At 43.0% G+C, this 9,369-nt stretch overlaps 1 pseudogene; it reads left to right on the forward strand.

Annotated features, from left to right (window-relative positions):
• The first annotated feature begins 210 nt into the window (after positions 1–210).
• LOC115923059 lies at positions 211–9,113 on the forward strand (annotated as a pseudogene).
• Positions 9,114–9,369: the final 256 nt, after the last annotated feature.

Consider the following 9,369-nt stretch of genomic DNA (forward strand, 5'->3'; position numbering starts at 1 on the left):
GTTTGTGAATGATTAAATCTCGTTGTGTAGTGCTTGAAAAACGTACAGGAAAAACAAAATGATAAACCCAATTCGAACGACGTACAATTCCGATATCAACATTTAGCAAAACTCTGTTAGACAAAGAGATTATTAAAGGACCCCTGGATTGTTCTTGCTATAAAAACAAGGCGAAGTTACGAGAACCATTTCTTATTTCTGAAGGTGACGATGGCCGTGCTGCGCGTCATTCTACTGGCGGCCCTTCTGGGTCTTTGCCTCGGCAAGAAGAGATATGATGGGTAGGTACCAAGACTAGCATATAGACTCTATGCATTCAGCGTCCATATTTGAATTGTTTTGTTGTTTAAATGCAGTAAAAAATAAATGCACAAGAGGTCAATGCTTGTGTCTTCCTATATGGAACAAAAGAACGCACCCCAAGCATGCTGCAATGGAGATGGTCTAAAAGCTTAAATTGAATCTATAGAGCCTTCAACTTAAGTTGATTGTAGTGTTGATTTGAAGTGTGGGTACTGTAGATTTAATACAGGTTTTGTTTTTCCTTTTACTGAATTTATTTGAGAAGCACTCTTTGGTTGGTGCTTTCTACGAGTTGGATTGTTGACGAAAAGGACGGCAGTAAATTGAATTGCAGTGGCGTCGCCAGACTCTAAAATGGGGGGGGGGGGGCGGCAATTTGGGGGCAAGGAATTTTTTTGGGGGGAGGCAAATTTTCAATTTGTATGTTTAAACCTTTCAACGCGCCGAAAATACGCTTATTTTGGGTTGTGATTGCAGAAAAGTTACGCCTGAATCATTGTCGGGTCGCAAACAATTTGAAATTTGTAAAGCAAATATTTATATAACTAAACGTGGGCGGATTTTTACTGCTGAAAATAAACAATTTATTTCAAAATCTATTTTCGGGGGTGAAACTCGAAAATGGAACGGGAAGAGCAACTATAAATAATGTGGTTTTTTTTTCTCTCCTACCAACACTTATTATGTTAGTCCTTTACACATCAGTCCTAGAAGTTGTAACTTTAATTCTGTCTATAGGCATACATCTCCTTTCCTGTATCTATCACTTATTTAACCGCTGTTATGTAGATCGTTTAAACTAGCTTTGAAAGATTAAGGTACGCCACAACGTTGGCGTCAATCTTGGACCAAATTTGCAAGGGAGGTTCATTTTTGGAGGGGACACTCTGTAGGTTTTAAACAATTTTTTTTTATCTTCTCCCAAGTCTGAGCGGTGGGGGGCGGAGGGGGAGGCACAGGCGCAGAGGGGGAAGGCACAGGCCTCAAGCGGGGCCACTTGCCCCTATAGGTATACAGGTTGAGTTAAACAAACGAAACCCAAATGTTGGGACCATTGTTTTAGGAAAGTGCTGCATGTAGCATTTTCAAATCTAGGATATGAAAAGCCCAATTCATAAGCTCTCTTTTAGTACAAGAATTATTCAAATCACTTATGTACTTTTCAATAAATCACATTGTTTAGTTTTGCTGAAAGAACGCACACCTTTTGGGATCCGTGGACAGAGCCTTAAAACGGTGGTTGTGTTTGAAATTCCGTAACTTGAAAAGTAAGTGATTTGAATGATTCTGTACTAAAAGAAAGCTCATGAAGTGGGCTTTCATATAATAGATTTTGAAAGTGCTACATGCAGAACTTCAATAAAACAATAGTTTTGACATTTGGGTTTCGTTTTTTTTACTCACCCTGTATAGGCCTAGTTACCGTACATGGGCAAAGTTGTATATACGGGACCTTTCTTCCACAGCTACAAGGTTATCCGTGTGACTCCAGGCGATGACTTCCAGTTGCGTTCCATAGCGGACCTGAAACGCGGTTTGGAAGATAAGGTTAGTTGCCATTCACGCTCCAATTTAATTCTAACACTGACTAGGTTTTTTTTGTAATCAGAAATTAGTAAGGTTTGCGTGACCCCGCATAATTTACACCTTGAAAAGCGTATAGGATCGTTTGCACTTTATAGGTATTACAAAAGTAACCTAGCGAATTATTTTCAAAAAACTTATTTGGATTACAGATCATATCGGTACTAAACACCCTGGGAGATTATTCCCTCTGGCTTAGAGTCATCTGGGAGAAATCAAGAAATGGAGGGGTTTGACTGATCATTGAAAACGATGGTCTTTGGAAATATAGAGTTATATTAACAGAGTCATGTTTTATGATCAAAATGCTGTGCATGGTTTTCCAACTGTTGGGCCCCCCCCCGGCGGATTTAATTTTGACAAAAAAAATTGACAGCAATGATTTAAATCATCACCCCCCACCAGGTGTAAGAGGCGAAAATATACCTCTGTTCCGTAGAGACACCTGGTACCCAAAATGACCTAAATTTTCGTTTGGAAACAAGTTTATTCTTTTTTCAATACTTTTCTTGAATTGTTTCTGCTTTTCATTTTTTAAATTTCTTGAAATCTCCTTCAGATTTTGGATTCCTTAACATTTCCGAAATATTTCATTCCTTCGGACGTTAGGCAAATTTCTTTAAAAGTGGAAGCACTGATTGTTAATAAGAAATGTACCTTTTGTTGAGACGTTTTGAGTGAAATACTTGTATACAAATTAAGGGAACACAATTACCAGCAATTATGGAGGTGTGACCACGCTCGCGCGCATGCCGCACGCGTTCGTAAATCGTGGGGCGCGCATTTTGGTAACCCTATTATTAGTTCGAAACACTGGAGTGTCAGTGTACCACCTGCGCGCGAGTGTGTTAGTTTCACAGAGATAAGTGGTCGCACCTCAGCTCAGTAATGGCTAGTCGCCGAATAAGTCTGTCGATTTGTCTTTGTCGCCAAAAGGTTGATTTCTGGGCCGAGCCCAGCCAGTGGGAAAGTCCGTGGACCTGATGGTGGCCCCCTTTGACGTCGACTCTGTCAAGGATTTGCTGGCCGTACACGGCCTGGAGTCCACGGTCACGATCGACGACGTCCAGAGGTCATCGAGGAGACGAGCCCTGATCGCCCGGACAACCTGGCGGCACTCTCCAACTTCAGATACGACCAGTACCACAGTTTGGACGAGGTACAGTATAGAGTAATTGATTGCTGCTGTGATGTAAACCACGGCATTTGTACAGACAAACAATGTCTTCTTTTTTCCAACACAAAATCTCAGGTTTGCGTAGCGGTACTTTCTCGCCTTCCACCGCTGTGACCGGGTTCGAATCCCGCCCGGGCCAATATGTAGATGGGTTTTCAGTCCCTACCTGATTCCGTGGGTTTTCCTCAGAATATTCCTCTGGGCTTTTCCTCCACCTCTAAAACTGTAGTTTCTTCTCATTGTCTTCTCTCTCAGGTTTCTTCAGGCTTCCGGGCTACAGTGCTTAAGGCACTTTTGAGGGACCCTTGCTTTACATTACCAGAGAGAATTAAAATAAAATACAAATAAAATAAATCTTGGTTTTTTCCATTGTATGCAAGGCCAGTTTAAGGTTTGTTGGGAGCTAGGCCCTGGGCCAGACGAGTGTGGGAATTGAAGCCACACGCAGCACAAAATGCATTTCCCCTGAGTTTCTTACGTGGTGCCGCTCTAACCTGTGTGTTGAAGAGCCTCGAATTTATTCACATTTCACCACATAATTATTCCCATTCTTGCAATCTGTGTCAATGACGAGGTTTTCTTTAATTGATAAGTAAATAACATAATAATGAACTTATTATGGAGTCATACAGAGAATAGAATTGTGAACATGCTCAGCATAAAATGTTCGTAATCTGTCAGGTTAACTCGCTATCTTAATCCATTGACAGTTTGTTCAATGTAGGAGACGGACTCTGAAGTTGTTCATTTATTCCTAAAAAATGCAGTCTCCATACAGTATAAAGTGAAGCATGGTCATTTTTATTGGAGGGGGTGGTAGCGTTAAAAAAGCCACTCGCATCATCCGTGCTGAAAGGTAACCCCCGGCCTCCGTTTATTTTGTTTTCATGTGGGGAGGGCGCGGCCGAACAGAACCCACTCCCCCCCCCCTCAAAATCCCCCTGCCTACGGGCCTGCTCCCCCCCCCCCCTAGATAAACCTACTCCTTCACCCCCCCCCCTTCACCCCAAATCTGGACAGGCTACTGGAGGATATACCTCTCTGGATTTCACATTTTTGTCCAGTTTAATGTACGGTATCAAATTAAACTCTTCTCCGAGGGATAAAAAGTGGGAACGTTATAGATAGGGACAACCTAATCAGACGAAAAGCCAATTTAAAAAAAAAGATGATTGAATCGTGAATTAAATACTTTTCAGATTTTGGCGTGGTTGAACGACGTGCAGGGAGAACATCCAAACATCGCCCAAAGGATAGATATAGGTTACTCCCTTGAGGGAAGGAAGCTGTCTGTTCTCAAGGTACGAGACCATAGGAATGGACCCCTCCTGTCTGTCCATCCAAACAGAGCGCGTTGACCAATAACATCACAACCTTGGGTCAGGTGACCATGGTTGCTGGTCAAGCTTGGTCACATGCTCTGTTAGAAATTTACACAAAGCAAATCTTTGAGGTAGGCGAGGCTTGTGGCTAATTTTTCAATGTATGCCTTCAATACGGATTTAAAGGGGGCGGGAGTTAAGAAAGGGGCGGTGTTGAAGAATAACTGTCGTCGGGAAATGTTTTCGTAGGTGTCATGCAAGTTTGCCATGCAATTTTAATTTTGAAAAGTGAGTGTTCCTTTTTTGAATTAGGCTTTTCGGTTTGGTCATGCCCGAAACACCGTTGACAAGGGTCTTCTAAATTCTAATATCAAACTCAATATCACAATCTTATAGATTGAATAATGGTCTCAGTGTTTACAGTTAAGTATGCAACCCTATTCTCCTGCATTAAGAATACGTTTACAATCACGTTTCCAATGCAAACTTCTGTAAAAAAAAGAAGAAGAATGTTAACAACACACCGAATCCTCAATAAAAAAGTCATTTCACAAATTGAAATTGTATATACCTGCCAAACATGTCATACGAAAAAGTCGTCTGTCTAAGGTTTTCCTGCAGCGGGAGTATTGCGCTATACACGACTTCCACTCCGTTGCGACTTCGACTATTTGATGTTTCAAATAAAGAAGGTCGTAAAGCCGAGTCATGGGCCTGATAATCCCTTAGGGTGAATACGGAAGCGAAACCAGTTACCCCCAGAACGATTTAAATTTTAATTTCCTGAATTGTTTTTCCATACAAAGTTTTCCGTCATTTTCTCTCTTTCTTTCCACAGCTCGGCAAGCCAGGGTCCAACAAGCCGATCTTCTGGCTCATGAGCGGGACTCACGCCCGCGAGTGGCTGTCGCCTGCCACGCAACTGAAAATGGTGGACTTGGTGAGAAACTTGGCGAAATTATAAAGGCATAAAAATATCAGGTTTCCCCAACGGGGGCAGAGCGAGATTTTCCCTGGAAATCCCAAGACTCCGTGTACAGAAGACCAATCTTAGCCTTTTCTATCATGGTAACTCTTCTTACTCATGACGATTAAATCATCGATCAAATCAGCCAACGGAAAAAATAAACACAAAGCAATTCAGGACCAAAATCAGCAGTCGTGCACACTATTTTCACTTCTATGTCCAAATTCCTCGAAAATAACGTGCATAATCAACGCTATCAAAAACGGGTAGAAACTGGTGCTTATAGTTTAAAACTCAAAGCACAAAGTTGCTTCACTGAGAGTATATTGCTAATTATACAAAGAGTGAAAACATCAGGCCTACGTGGTATTGAAATAAACTACAGAAGTTGAAAACAGCCATGCATGGCCACGAGGCGGCAATCTTTTGCAACGCCCAAAAATTCATGACGGGTTTCTCCTTTTTACCGCATGTGTTCTTGTTCACAGTTCCTGACCGGCTACGGCTCCAACTCTGAGATTACCAACCTCCTGGACAAGATGGATTCTACTGGATGCCGATAGCCAACCGGATGGCTACGAGTACAGTCGATCGGTTTGTATATATCCTGGGCCCATAAGCAATATTGTTTGGCAAATTGGTGCTGTGTATTGCGTAACATGCTATTTTTTGGGTAAAACAATAGAAATATCACAAAGCAACATAGTTTGAATTGCTATGATTGGCATGAAAAAACTTTTCTGTGCATTCATCGTGCTAAATCGAAATAACAAAGAGCGCCCTCTGATCGGACACCCGCGACGCTCGAGGTCTATTCACTTGGTTAATCGCCTGGTACTAAGGCGCATCCGAATCAGTGGCTAGAGCTAGGTCTAGGTCCGCGCCCATTGAAAATACGCGGGGACGCGCTGACAATAGACGTAGCCGTAGCTCTGGAAGCCCGTTTCGGACACGGCCTTATTCGTAAAGTGTGCCGATGCATCATGGGAAGCTTATCATAGCAATTTCTTGGTCTCATTTTCCGTTGGCAGAATGATCGTTTGTGGAGGAAAAACGCGCGGGAGACGTCATTTCTTGTGTACCGGCGCAGACCCAACAGAAACTGGAGTGACCATTGGGATGGTAAGTTTTCTTTCAGTTCCAGGATTTTTAAAGATTGGAATTAGCATAGAAGTGGCCATGGGGTACTTCCTTTGTTCTCGTGTACTAAAATTTTGCAATGTCGCACACTTATTTCAAAATGCTCTTATTTTAACCAGAATTTAATTTCCTGGGCTGAAATTCGGACTTAATATCCCTTTTCTAAAACTCTTCCATTTGCGACGGATCAACCCACCTTGGAAATTGCTAGTTTTTGATTAAAATCCATATATCTTTTTCGTGAAAAACTTTTGGGGTCAAAACGGTACCCCGCAACTTGCAGCCGCAAGTCGGTGGGCATTCCTTGTGGGGTACCTCCCATTGTTCCGGTGTTGTAGCGTGAATTTACGTTCTATGAAATTCGGAGATCATTGGTAATAACGCGCATGCGTGAGTATGGTAATTAGGAAAATGACCGGTCACGTGAGAGGGATAACCAATAATAGGGAAAAGGGGTCCGATTTTCATAGGAGTCGGATTTCATGTGACACCGGTACCCCATAAGGCAGTGTTTATACATTCACCAGTTCTTACACACACACACACCTATACTTGTGGGGAAGACCTTTGTTTCCCTTCTTTTGTTCTCATTTGTTCCTATTGAAATCTCAAACTATATGGGGCAGATTGATTCTAAAGACTTCCTTATGGAGTCTATTGTTCTACTGTGTACCTCATAAGGAAACCTGTGGATAATGCATACTATGGCGCACGTGATGACTGCATCAATTCTCTGACTCTCGATGCGCTATGCTTGCGAGAATTGCTACACCAGTGTCAGTCAGACGCTGATTATAGACCCAGTAGGATTAATAAACAGTTGTTTTCTCGGCTATTGCAGTTTAATAAGGCATTACACTCGGGGTCAGATTATGATGCGGGGCATGGGTGCTGGTGCGTGCATGTGCGTAAAGCGCTTGCCTCTCACCACTGCGGCCCGGGTCCGATTCCCGGCTCGGACCATAATGCGAGTAGAGTGTGCGTCAATTCTCTCCTGTGCCACGGAAGGTTTCAGTTTCCCGGGCCCTCCGGTTTTCTCCCTCCGCAAAAATCAAACACTTTCAATCTATGGCGTGCTCCGTGGTCGTATTATTATTGGTCGTATGGTCATCTTGTCCCGGATATTTAGGCAAAAGCGTCGTTAACCGTTCTGATTTAAAAAAAAAGTGTCGTTTTGAACTGAAAATATCACTTAAAAAAAAATGACCCGGATTCCAATTCAAAGCTGACTCGGCACTAGTGTAGCATGGCTGATTCAAAGCAAATTAGGTATAGCAAAATGTTAAGCACAATCCACCTCGTCCTCTTTCAGATCCATCACAGAGCACCTACGCCTGCGGGCAAACCTACCGGGGTCTGTCTCCTTCTCTGAGGTGTGTGTTGACACGGTGGCCAAGTATGTCTTGACTCTGTCTAACGTGCAGGTGTTCATTGACATGCACTGCTACAGCCAGCTGTGGATGACGCCGTACGGTTGGTCCACGAGCCTCCCGTCAAACTACCAAGCCCAGGTACACCTTATCAAAATGAGCAAGTTAGAACGAGGACCATTAGTCGACTATAGCAGTGATTTGTGACGTAGCTAATACGCCTGCGCACTAAAAGCAACGCCGAGCGCTTCTAGTCAAACGATCATCGGGTCAGAATGTCATCACAATTTTTTCCGCGTCCTGGCTCCCTATTGTGCGTGATTGTACGCGCGGCTATTAGTAACCAGCGATGGAACCGTGCTATGTGTTCTGGTCTTAACAGTTGAATAAAGTAGTCCAATCCCCATAGTCCTCGCCGGAACTTGCTCCATGATTGGCAGTCCAAGAATGGTTGAATAATGTACAGCGCCACCAAGCGTTGCCCACGAGGAGACCATTTTTCAACTAAATATATTTCGCCTGCATCCACTACTTTATCCAAGGGCGCCGTTGGCATCTGTACGTGTAGTCTGAACCTCGTCCGTTAAAGTTTAACGGAGCCCGCAAGCTCGATCCGCAACAATGTCTGATATATGTGAGCATGCAAATTACCCCGCGCGCCAGCCAATCGGAGGGGACTTTAATAGAAATTGTGACGTCATTTCGAGCAGACATGTTGCCTGAGCTGTTGATTGGTCAGTTGGCTGCCACGTTTATTTTTTTAATACAACAACTTTTTAATACAACAACGGGTTACCGAAGACCCGATAGAAAGCACCCGGTGTATGGTCAGAATTTGGAGGTCAAGACGCAGTCTTGTTATGCATAATTAATTACTAATCATCGAATCTGTGCGCGCACCTCATTACCATTGACGTATAGCCTCTGAGGGTGTAGGCAAATAAAAAATTCCTATAGACACCAATGATGAATATCAACACTCAGCAAAGACATAATCACAACACTCACAGGTGTTTAAACAAACAGCATGAAAATGATAGCTTACTGTACAGTGTCGTGATGCGTTCTGTTCTGTCTGAGCAACAGTGAAACACCATAGAACCATCCAAGGATACCTAAACATCAATTTTCATTAAAATTGCTGTACGCGTTTTCTTTTTTAGAAAAATCTTGCTGACAGCGCCATGGCTGCGTTGAAGGCCGTCAACGGATTAAACTTCCAAACTGGCAGCATTGCCGGTATCCTGTGTGTGAGTATATGATCAAATCTGGCAATCTAGCTGCTGAATATGCATGATTTTCTTTATCCCCGTTAGTCATTTTTATGTCTTTCCGCTGTGTTCGACCGATTGACGGCTGCTTTGCAAACATATTGACCTAACTTTACTTGGTGCTATCATAAGGGGGACGATTGTCGAGTCTTCTGCGTTGTAGTCAGGCCCATCACAGATTCATCAGATGGTCGGTCACAATTCAATCACGTGTTAATTCACGAGTCTATTCACA

The sequence above is a fragment of the Strongylocentrotus purpuratus genome, unplaced genomic scaffold, assembly GCF_000002235.5.
Source record: "Strongylocentrotus purpuratus isolate Spur 01 unplaced genomic scaffold, Spur_5.0 spur5_contig_284, whole genome shotgun sequence".
NCBI classification, from domain to species: domain Eukaryota; kingdom Metazoa; phylum Echinodermata; class Echinoidea; order Camarodonta; family Strongylocentrotidae; genus Strongylocentrotus; species Strongylocentrotus purpuratus.